This window comes from Haliotis cracherodii, unplaced genomic scaffold, assembly GCF_022045235.1.
Source record: "Haliotis cracherodii isolate W230 unplaced genomic scaffold, xgHalCrac1.p SCAF_14, whole genome shotgun sequence".
NCBI classification, from domain to species: Eukaryota; Metazoa; Mollusca; class Gastropoda; order Lepetellida; family Haliotidae; genus Haliotis; species Haliotis cracherodii.
The window spans coordinates 914,062-923,397 of record NW_027266269.1 but is presented as its reverse complement, the minus strand read 5'-3'; the positions used below and the strand labels follow the sequence as shown (position 1 = coordinate 923,397).

Below are 9,336 nucleotides of genomic sequence, written 5' to 3'. Positions count from 1 at the left end.
CCCCAAACCGCAAGTCTGCATGTATCCATAGTCATACTTGCAAACATGCATCCTCAACAACAAAATCATCAATACTATCAGACATTTGTTACACATTGAACAGTTGGAATTTTCACAATTCTTCACGCGATGTTCCATTGTTGACAGCTTTTTATATTGTATAAATATATGTATTATTAATGTACTTCTCGTCACGATATGGCTGACATACTGCCGATGTGACGTTAAAACTTAACTCACTCACTCACTTATGCGATGTAATGATGTAGTCGACCACAGAGCAGCCATTCTTCACATACGTGTAGCAGGCGGCAGATAGCAAACACAGAACACAAATACCGAATCTTTTTAATGACATAGTCGGCCACAGAGCAGCCATTCTTTACATACGTGTAGCAGGCGGCAGATAGCAAACACAGAAAACAAGTACCGAATCTTTTTAATGACATAGTCGGCCACAGAGCAGCCATTTTTCACATACGTGTAGCAGGCGGCAGATAGCAAACACAGAAAACAAGTACCAAATCTTTTTAATGACATAGTCGGCCACAGAGCAGCCATTCTTCACATACGTGTAGCAGGCGGCAGATAGCAAACACAGAAAACAAGTACCGAATCTTTTTAATGACATAGTCGGCCACAGAGCAGCCATTCTTCACATACGTGTAGCAGGCGGCAGATAGCAAACACAGAAAACAAGTACCAAATCTTTTTAATGACATAGTCGGCCACAGAGCAGCCATTCTTCACATACGTGTAGCAGGCGGCAGATAGCAAACACAGAAAACAAGTACCGAATCTTTTTAATGACATAGTCGGCCACAGAGCAGCCATTCTTCACATACGTGTAGCAGGCGGCAGATAGCAAACACAGAAAACAAGTACCGAATCTGGATCCACACATGATGTTACCTTGACCCCAAAAATGTCATATATGTCATTATCTAAAACATCCACATTAAAATTCGTTATAAAAGACTAAAACAAACCACCCATTAACCCCCCAGCCAAGCTCAGCCTAGCAGACATGCGTTTGGCCCATGAGTCAGTGATATTACCATGTGTGCCTATCCAAGTAAAACCGTCAACATTAAGGGCGTCGATCTTCCGAATATGTCGCATTCAAGATCTTTCAAAACATATTCACTAGTTCTTTGGTCAAAAATTCTCACTGTGACCATCCACCTGCATTCCAGTATCCAAGCCTCACTGGCCCTTATTCCTTGGTTGCTCCGAAACGTTTTCCGTGGAAACGCAACTGTTTACCATGTTCGTTAAACACGGTTTGCACATTCCAGCATGAGGTAAAGTCCTCTCTATTAACACAATCGTTAGAGACATTGTCACAATCAATATTACAACAACCATAAGGAGTAGTATAGCTGATGGATTTAAGTAAAAAGAGAGTCAACTTGAGCAGGACGGTGTTTTGGGAGGGAATAGCATATGAATGATAATAATAATAATCCTCGTAGCCAGTGATTCCCAGGTACATGGGGGCCTTTCCGTGGTGTCGGGCCGGGAAGTCGAAAATCTATTTACCAGTAGTACCTGAAAGGCTAGTGGAGGGGTAAAGGACTGGGGACCGGGAAGGCGAATGAAAAGATCAGTGATGTGTACCCTCGTTATGTATACAACGGACACTTATACATTGAGGACACTGGGGTGTTGTGAGACGGAAAAGTGAAGAAAGAGATAAAAAAAATTGAACTCAGAGAATGTGATTACTAACTTTCATTGAACTCAGATTAAGTAATCTAGTAAAGAAACGATGAAGCTATAACAACACGCGGGAATCAGTTAATCTCTGCTACTATATCTTGTATTGAGAAGATGCGACTTTAACGCAAAAGTTGTTTAAATTGTGAGTAGGATGTCTCTTTGTTCTGAAACCCAAGTAAGAAGTATATAAGATTTTTATATGTACAAGATCATTAACGTTCAAAACGATGGCTAATGCACAGGTACGTTTGATTTTCATCAACTCTGTTCGTGGCGGCAAGTATCTTTACTACAGTGGTCATAAGTATCGTATTAACAAGAAGACTGGTTAGAAGACTTATTGGAAGTGTGTCACCAGCCAGTGCAAGGCCAAACTCATCACCTCCGATGATGTCCTTCAGTCACAAGGACACGCACACAACCATGTAGAAAAGCCCTTCATCATGCACGTTGATGCCTTCAAATCGAAAATAGTTCATCGTACCAAGACCGAGGCGACTCCTATACCCAGGATCTACGATGATGAGATCGCGAACCTGAGGAAGAACCATGACGTTGTACCTGATGGTGTGCTGGCTGAGATCCCGACCTTGGCAGCGATGAAGACTATCCTTTACCGCCAGCGTCACAAGACTGTTCCACGCCTGCCTCTAAGTAGACTACACGTCAACTTAGAAGGAGTGTGGACCCGTACTCAAGGAGGAGAGAGATTTCTTCATACGGTACCTATGTCAGAAGGCGAAGACCCTATCCTTATCTTCACTACTGACAAGAACCTAGAACTGTTGTGTGAAGCAGACATTGTGTATGCAGATGGCACTTTCTCGTCTTCTCCAAAGCTGTTCGACCAAGTGTAGACCATTCATGCTGAGTTTCAAGAGCATATGTTCTCTCTTGTATTCTGTCTTCTACCAAAGAAGGCAGAGTGTACTTACGTGAGAGCTTTTGAATACATCCAAGAGGCTGCACACAACTTAGGTTTTGACTGGACTCCCCGTGTGTTTCAGCTAGACTTTGAGCGTGCTGCCCACAACACCGTTCAATCTGTGTTCGCAACTACACATACTAGAGGCTGCTTCTTTCACTTTACCCAGTGTATGTGGCGACGCGTACAGAAGGAAGGACTGGCAACAGAATACACTAGCGTTGAAGAAGTGAAGAAGGTTGTAAGACGAGCTTCTGCCCTTCCCTTGGTGCCACTAAACATGGTTGAAGACGTGTGGGCTGATGCGATTGCAGACAGTCCTCAAGGCGTCAAGGTGACGCGCTTCATGGACTATGTTACCACTACATGGGTAGAAGGATCTTGGAGCAAGGACCTGTGGAATCACTTCGGAAACCAGGGACGCAGAACAAACAACACCCTTGAAGGATGGCATCATCACCTGAACAAGAGAGCCCAGAAGACTCACCCTAACATCTTCGAGATAGTGAATCTTCTGAAACGTGAACAATCTCTAACAGAAGTGAGGGTTGAGCAGCTAGGCGCTCACCAAAGAGCACCTGCCTGGAAGAGAAAAGTGATTGACTCTAGACTCCGTGCCTTGAAAGAAGATCTGTTGAACCAATTGACGACAACAATGGACTACACTGACGATGTGGCAGATCTACTGCACTGGGAATGAACTGAATTATTACATAAATGATAACAATGTATGTCTATATACATCTTCAAATACATGCATGATATATGATATGTTATACTATTCTTGTTACATATTGACTTTGTTGTCCAGATTAAATAGTGTCCTCATTTCATTGGTGTTTTTTTTGTAATTAACAAGCACCGGGAAGGCGATCATCTGCCATAATAAGAATTTTTTGTGAAGACCGGGAAGGCGAACGTAATTTCTAACTCTGAAGGATTGATTTTCGCCTTCCAGGAATATCCACAGAGCGGATTAAATGTGGTTTCACCTGATTGAAGTGTGTCATCAAACCAGATATATTTTTTGTCTTTGATTGACTGGCGTTTAACATTCAATAATTCATTTACTTGGTTGGGGAACAGCATATTCATCTCATTTGGAATGGACTGTCACGGAGCTGTGCTCTTTATGTAAGAAAACAGTAAAGAAAAACGGGGTGTAACACCAGAGACAGTCAGAACAAGATTGAAAACTGACCCGTTATTATGTATGACAAACTAGTGGGGTAGCGGTGCATGTATATGTGAACCTTAAAACTATTAATAAACATTTTCCTCAATTCAAAGCAATATCGGGAAAAATATATGCATATCATATCTGTCAATGTACTCCAAGTTCACCTTCTACAAAAAGCAGTTATGGAAGCCGGCAATTTATTCAGATATATTTTGGTTTGCGTATGTGATGATTATATAGTTTTTATCCTTTTCCTATACTCAGCCGTTCCTGAGCAGCCTTGCGCTCTCCTAAATATTGTGACTAATATGCTCACTGTTATCATTGCACTAATTAATTTAAAATGCCTGCCGATCAAGTACATGTCATGAATAAAAGCGAGATTGTACGACTCCGACCTTATCATGAGATTGCGTTTATTAATCACTGTCAAATAGTGGTGACCTAAAATCTAGAAAACAATACGCAAAATCGCACATGCACTGAACGGAAAATTTGAACAAGGCACTAAACAATCGCACGCGCAGAACGATTCAATTCAGCACTTCAATTAAGAGCTACGAGTACAGAGTCAACCTCCGGCCTGTAATATGACACGTGAGAACAGAGCAATGAAATTTAAGAGGTAGAATACAGGTAGACGCTGCTGCTTGATGATATCGTTCTCTCCTAGTAAATTCCGATGTCAAATAACAACATTATTTGGCCGGAAAAACGATGGTTTGAAAGCGTTAAAAAAGCGTCGGTTTTTTCCCCGTCCAATGACCATGTACGGAAAGAAACGACGTTTTCGTCTTTGCAGTGTAACTTTGAGCTTCTTATAACTCGAAAAACACTAAGACTCGAATTCTAGAGGCATGCGTACAACATATGTATCAAGTCCATATTGCGTGACGTTGTAATTCTAAAATATAATTCAAGAACATCTGAGCCTTAACAAAGTTGACCCCAGGGCCGTAGTGCGTGCCATCCACACTCCTCACACCTTTAGTCATGTTGAAGGTATCAAACACGGGTACATTGAACGCTCCCACGAGGTCCTCCATATATCTGTTGAAGAGTTCAGCGTGTTCATTGTCTGAAGTTGATACACCTTGTCTATGCCAGAGACCGAAATAATGAAAACCTGACCATATCAACTTTGGCCAGGTTTCATTCTTAAGTGAGGTGATTACAGCCATTGAATATTTTTTCATAGCTCGGCGATCAAATTGCTGCCATGAGCCACCGCCAAAAAAGATAATAGACTTGGGTTTTCCAAGAACCAGTTTGACATCTTGCCTCATCTTAGGAACGTCGTTACTCTGTGGATAATGACGGAACAGCACTGTTACCGACCCGTTGCAGAGTTTCGGAGTGTAGTCCAAATACGCTCGACAGTTACGGGTTGGAAAAACATACACCCCAGAACAATTTTTCTTAATGTCTGTAAAAAGAAATATATGTATCAGAACGACTTCTTTTGCTAGGATTATTTAGCTGTAACTCAGTTTATTCCTCCTAACACAAGCTTGATTTATTAAGAATGAAATATGAAAATCACTTTGTTGGTTGCTTCCCATCCAAATGGTTGATGATATATGTAGAAATATTGTACTTTCTAATTCATCAATAATAAGTACAGGCACCATGGAGGTACAATATTCATGACTGAATCATTGAAAAGAAAAACGGTTTACATACCTGCAGGTGCATCGGGTCGAAGTCCGCCATATTGATTGTCTCCCTTGAGTATGATGATGAGGGCAAGAAACACCATTCAGACAATGGAGTCCCCATAGAAGTGATAGGTGCCTCCCTGGAGGAGCTCACAGGCAGCGTTGGGTGAGAAGGTTTTCACTTATGGAGCATCATGGTTCCTAATGTCCATTTCTAGTTGTAGACAAATGCTTAAATGTTAAAATGACTGGTCTTCAGTTAATCCATGTAAAGTTCCCTTGTATTTGTTTAGACATATACACGTGCTCGTAATATAATCAGAATGGTACACTGGATTTTCTTAAAATTATAGAAATGGTTGTGTCGCTGATGTTTTAATTGAAATTTAAAGCAAATAAAAACAAAACAACAAAACATTTCCATAATCACAGGGAATCTCTACTAAAAAGAGTCCATTGAACGATTCCGACTAAATCATTAACATGTTTTGATGATTCCTTATGAAATAGCGATGATCCCAGGTGCACAACAAGCAAAGGTACATGGTCACATGGTACAAGTCAAACTATGGAACTGCATCGGACCTTGCATTCTTGTCACTGATGCATCAAATATTCTTCACACGTCTACCGATGCCTTCAACGGTGTAACGATTTTAAACATAAATTGGATGACGTTATTTTTCAGAGGGGATTATCTACTGTGATAGATGTAGCTGGGCAACGGATACAAGCGATGGCCGGACGATCGTATCAAAAGCCGGAGAAATATGACAATCGATATTGGGAGAAAAGGCTAAGGTTATCAACATGAGGATTGTGAGCATATGTGATAAATATCCACCAGTGCATAAAATCGACTTGTCTGACATAGCCGAGGTCGGATTCAATTGAGGGAGTCATCATTATTAAAATGCAGGTAAATATGTGTAAATCTTGAACATTTTAGTAACATCCTTATAGAGGCTGTACATAATGTTGACAATCAATGTAAGAAATAAACGAATGTATATACACTCTCTAAAAAAAGAAACGCACAGGTCGATTTTTTGTAATTTGTTTGTACCTAATAAAGTCGATATATTTCATATAATATCATAGATACAAATATGAAATTTTGGGGCTCGACGTTGTCGTTGCACAAAGGTATTAACACATGTTCATTGTTATGTCACATAAGGCAACAAGGTTGCGCTGAACTCAGTATCACGACTCTGCATCTCCTTGACATTGACTGGATAAGCCTACGAATTCTGACCTGCGGAATTCTGTGCGATACTGCTGGTAACGCTCTGGCCAGTTGTGGGAGTGTCTGTGGCGTATTCTGACGTTGACATACGTGTCGATCGAGTTCATCCCACAGGTGTTCGATTGGGTTGAGATCCGGAGATCTCGACGGACATGGCAAACTGCTGATGTTGAGATTATAAATGGAATCTACCGTGACACATCTGTGTGCGGTTAAAACAGCTGAAACAGCTGGCGGTCAATGACTGGAATAAGGTGAGGTTGAAGAATTTGATTCGTGTAGCGATTTGCTGTCAAATTTTCCTGAACCACAATTAAGTCAGATCTCGTGGTGCAGGATATGGCTCCGCAGGATATGTGTGTATCGGTCCCAAAGGTGGGAAATGGTGCTATGATGAACGTTAAAGTGGCGTGCAACAGAAGACCGCGATTCCCATCTTTGGATACGTTCCATGACGATGTTCAGCGGCAGTGCTGAGTCTTTGCATTTTAGAAATTGAAACATGTTGACAATTGAATGACAAACTATATGCTTGCTGTTGTATAGCGTCTACCACGAGTTACGAATATCATAACTTGCTCGTGCATTTTGCTTTACTGTTTTCCTCCCGGACATTTTTTAACAAGTGTGAAAACAATGCCGTTTAAGACATTGCAAATCGACAATAGCTGCGTTTTTACACACCGTTTGTCGAATACCAGGCTGCCAACATTTTCCAAAAACATATTTCCAATTGATATACCGGAATTTTTGTGTCGTTAGGTTCAATGAACTGCATACTACCAGTGCGTTTTTTTTTTTTAAGAGTATGTATTGTAAGGTTAGTTATTTCTGCCATATCACCTGCTATCGTCAGGAATCCATTTCGAATATTCAGCATGTAACTGAGGTCGAAGGTCATAGCAGTCCGAACAGACACATTCTTTGATTGTTTTCATCTGACACGTGTTGTTATAGCAACAAGGGTTACTTCCCCTGGGTTTACACAATGCCCGTGTCCAGTCTGCCATTCTCTCACTTGACTTCCATGGATAGTAGCCTCGGTTCCCGCATCTTTTGTCCGTCAGTTCGAAATAATTACTTCCGTTTACAGCGTAGAGACCTTGTAGTAAAAAGGCTTCAATCTCATCTTCCTCTTTCTGTGTGATAGGACGTGTTGCCCACGAACCAGCCACCATATATTCGAGTACACTTGGACATGTACCATGTTTGTAGTAGGTTTCTATCACTGGCAGATAAAATGTCTCTGGCTTGTGAGTCCTGGCTACCGTCAATAAGATGGTTACTCCTACAGTTGCCAGGACAAAGACAGCACGCTGGAATTTACCTTTGAGGAAAGCCTTCACCATTCTGATTGCAGTCTGAAAGGAAAAGTAGCATATTACCGTTGTCCATAGAATTCCAACTCACACATTATTGTACATCTTAATGTAGTTACAGAGCTATTGGTAACTCGGGCCAGACGTAGACCATAGAGTAAGAAGTGAGACACCAACCTCTTTGTAGATATAGCCCTGAGACCTGCCGCTGATTCTTTCTCGATGGGCAGGTGCATCAAAAGTAGGTTACTCTGAATATTGCCTAACATGTATTACTACTACTACTACAACTTCTACTACTACTGCGACTACTACTACTACTACTACTACTACTACTACTACTACTACCGCTACTTCTACTACAACTTCTACTACTACTGCTGCTACTACTACTACTACTAACTCTACTACAACTTCTACTACTACTTCTGCTACTACTACTACTTATATCACTGCGTCTACTTATTCTACTGCCACTGCTGCTACTGCTTCTACTAATTTATTACTACTACTTCTACAACTGCTACTGCTACTACTACTATTACTTCTACTAATACTTCTACTGCTACTGCTGCTAATACAAATTTTATTACTACTACTACTACTGCTACTACTACTACTACTACTACTACGACTATTGATACTACTTCTACTACACCTTCTACTACTACTACTACTACTACTACGACTACTGATACTACTTCTACTACACCTTCTGCTACTACTACTGCTACTACTACTACTTATATTACTATGTCTACTTCTTCTACTGCCACTGCTGCTACTGTGTCTACCTCTATATTACTACTACTACTACTACAACTGCTACTGCTACTACTACTATCACTTCTACTAATACTTCTGCTAATACAGATTATATTACTACTACTACTGCTACTACTACTACTACTACTACTACTTATATTACTACGTCTACTTCTTCTACCGCCACTGCTGCTACTGCTTCTACTACTATATTACTACTACTACTACAACTGCTACTGCTACTACTACTATCACTTCTACTAGTACTTCTACTGCTACTGCTGCTAATACAAATTATATTACTACTACTACTACTACTACTACTACTACTACTACTACTTTTAGTACTACTGCTCTGGCTACTGATACTGCTACTGTCACTGGTTCTACTACTACTACCTCTTCTATTACTACTACTACTACTACTACTACTACTACTTTATTTTTTTACTTCTACTACTAGTATTCCTGAAATATTGTTTGTTTCAGAAACAATATGCTCTACTTAATTGCTGAAA

At 40.6% G+C, this 9,336-nt stretch overlaps 1 pseudogene; it reads right to left on the bottom strand.

The window, feature by feature from the left end:
- Positions 1-4,702: 4,702 nt before the first annotated feature.
- Positions 4,703-8,083, bottom strand: LOC139460921 (uncharacterized; annotated as a pseudogene).
- Positions 8,084-9,336: the final 1,253 nt, after the last annotated feature.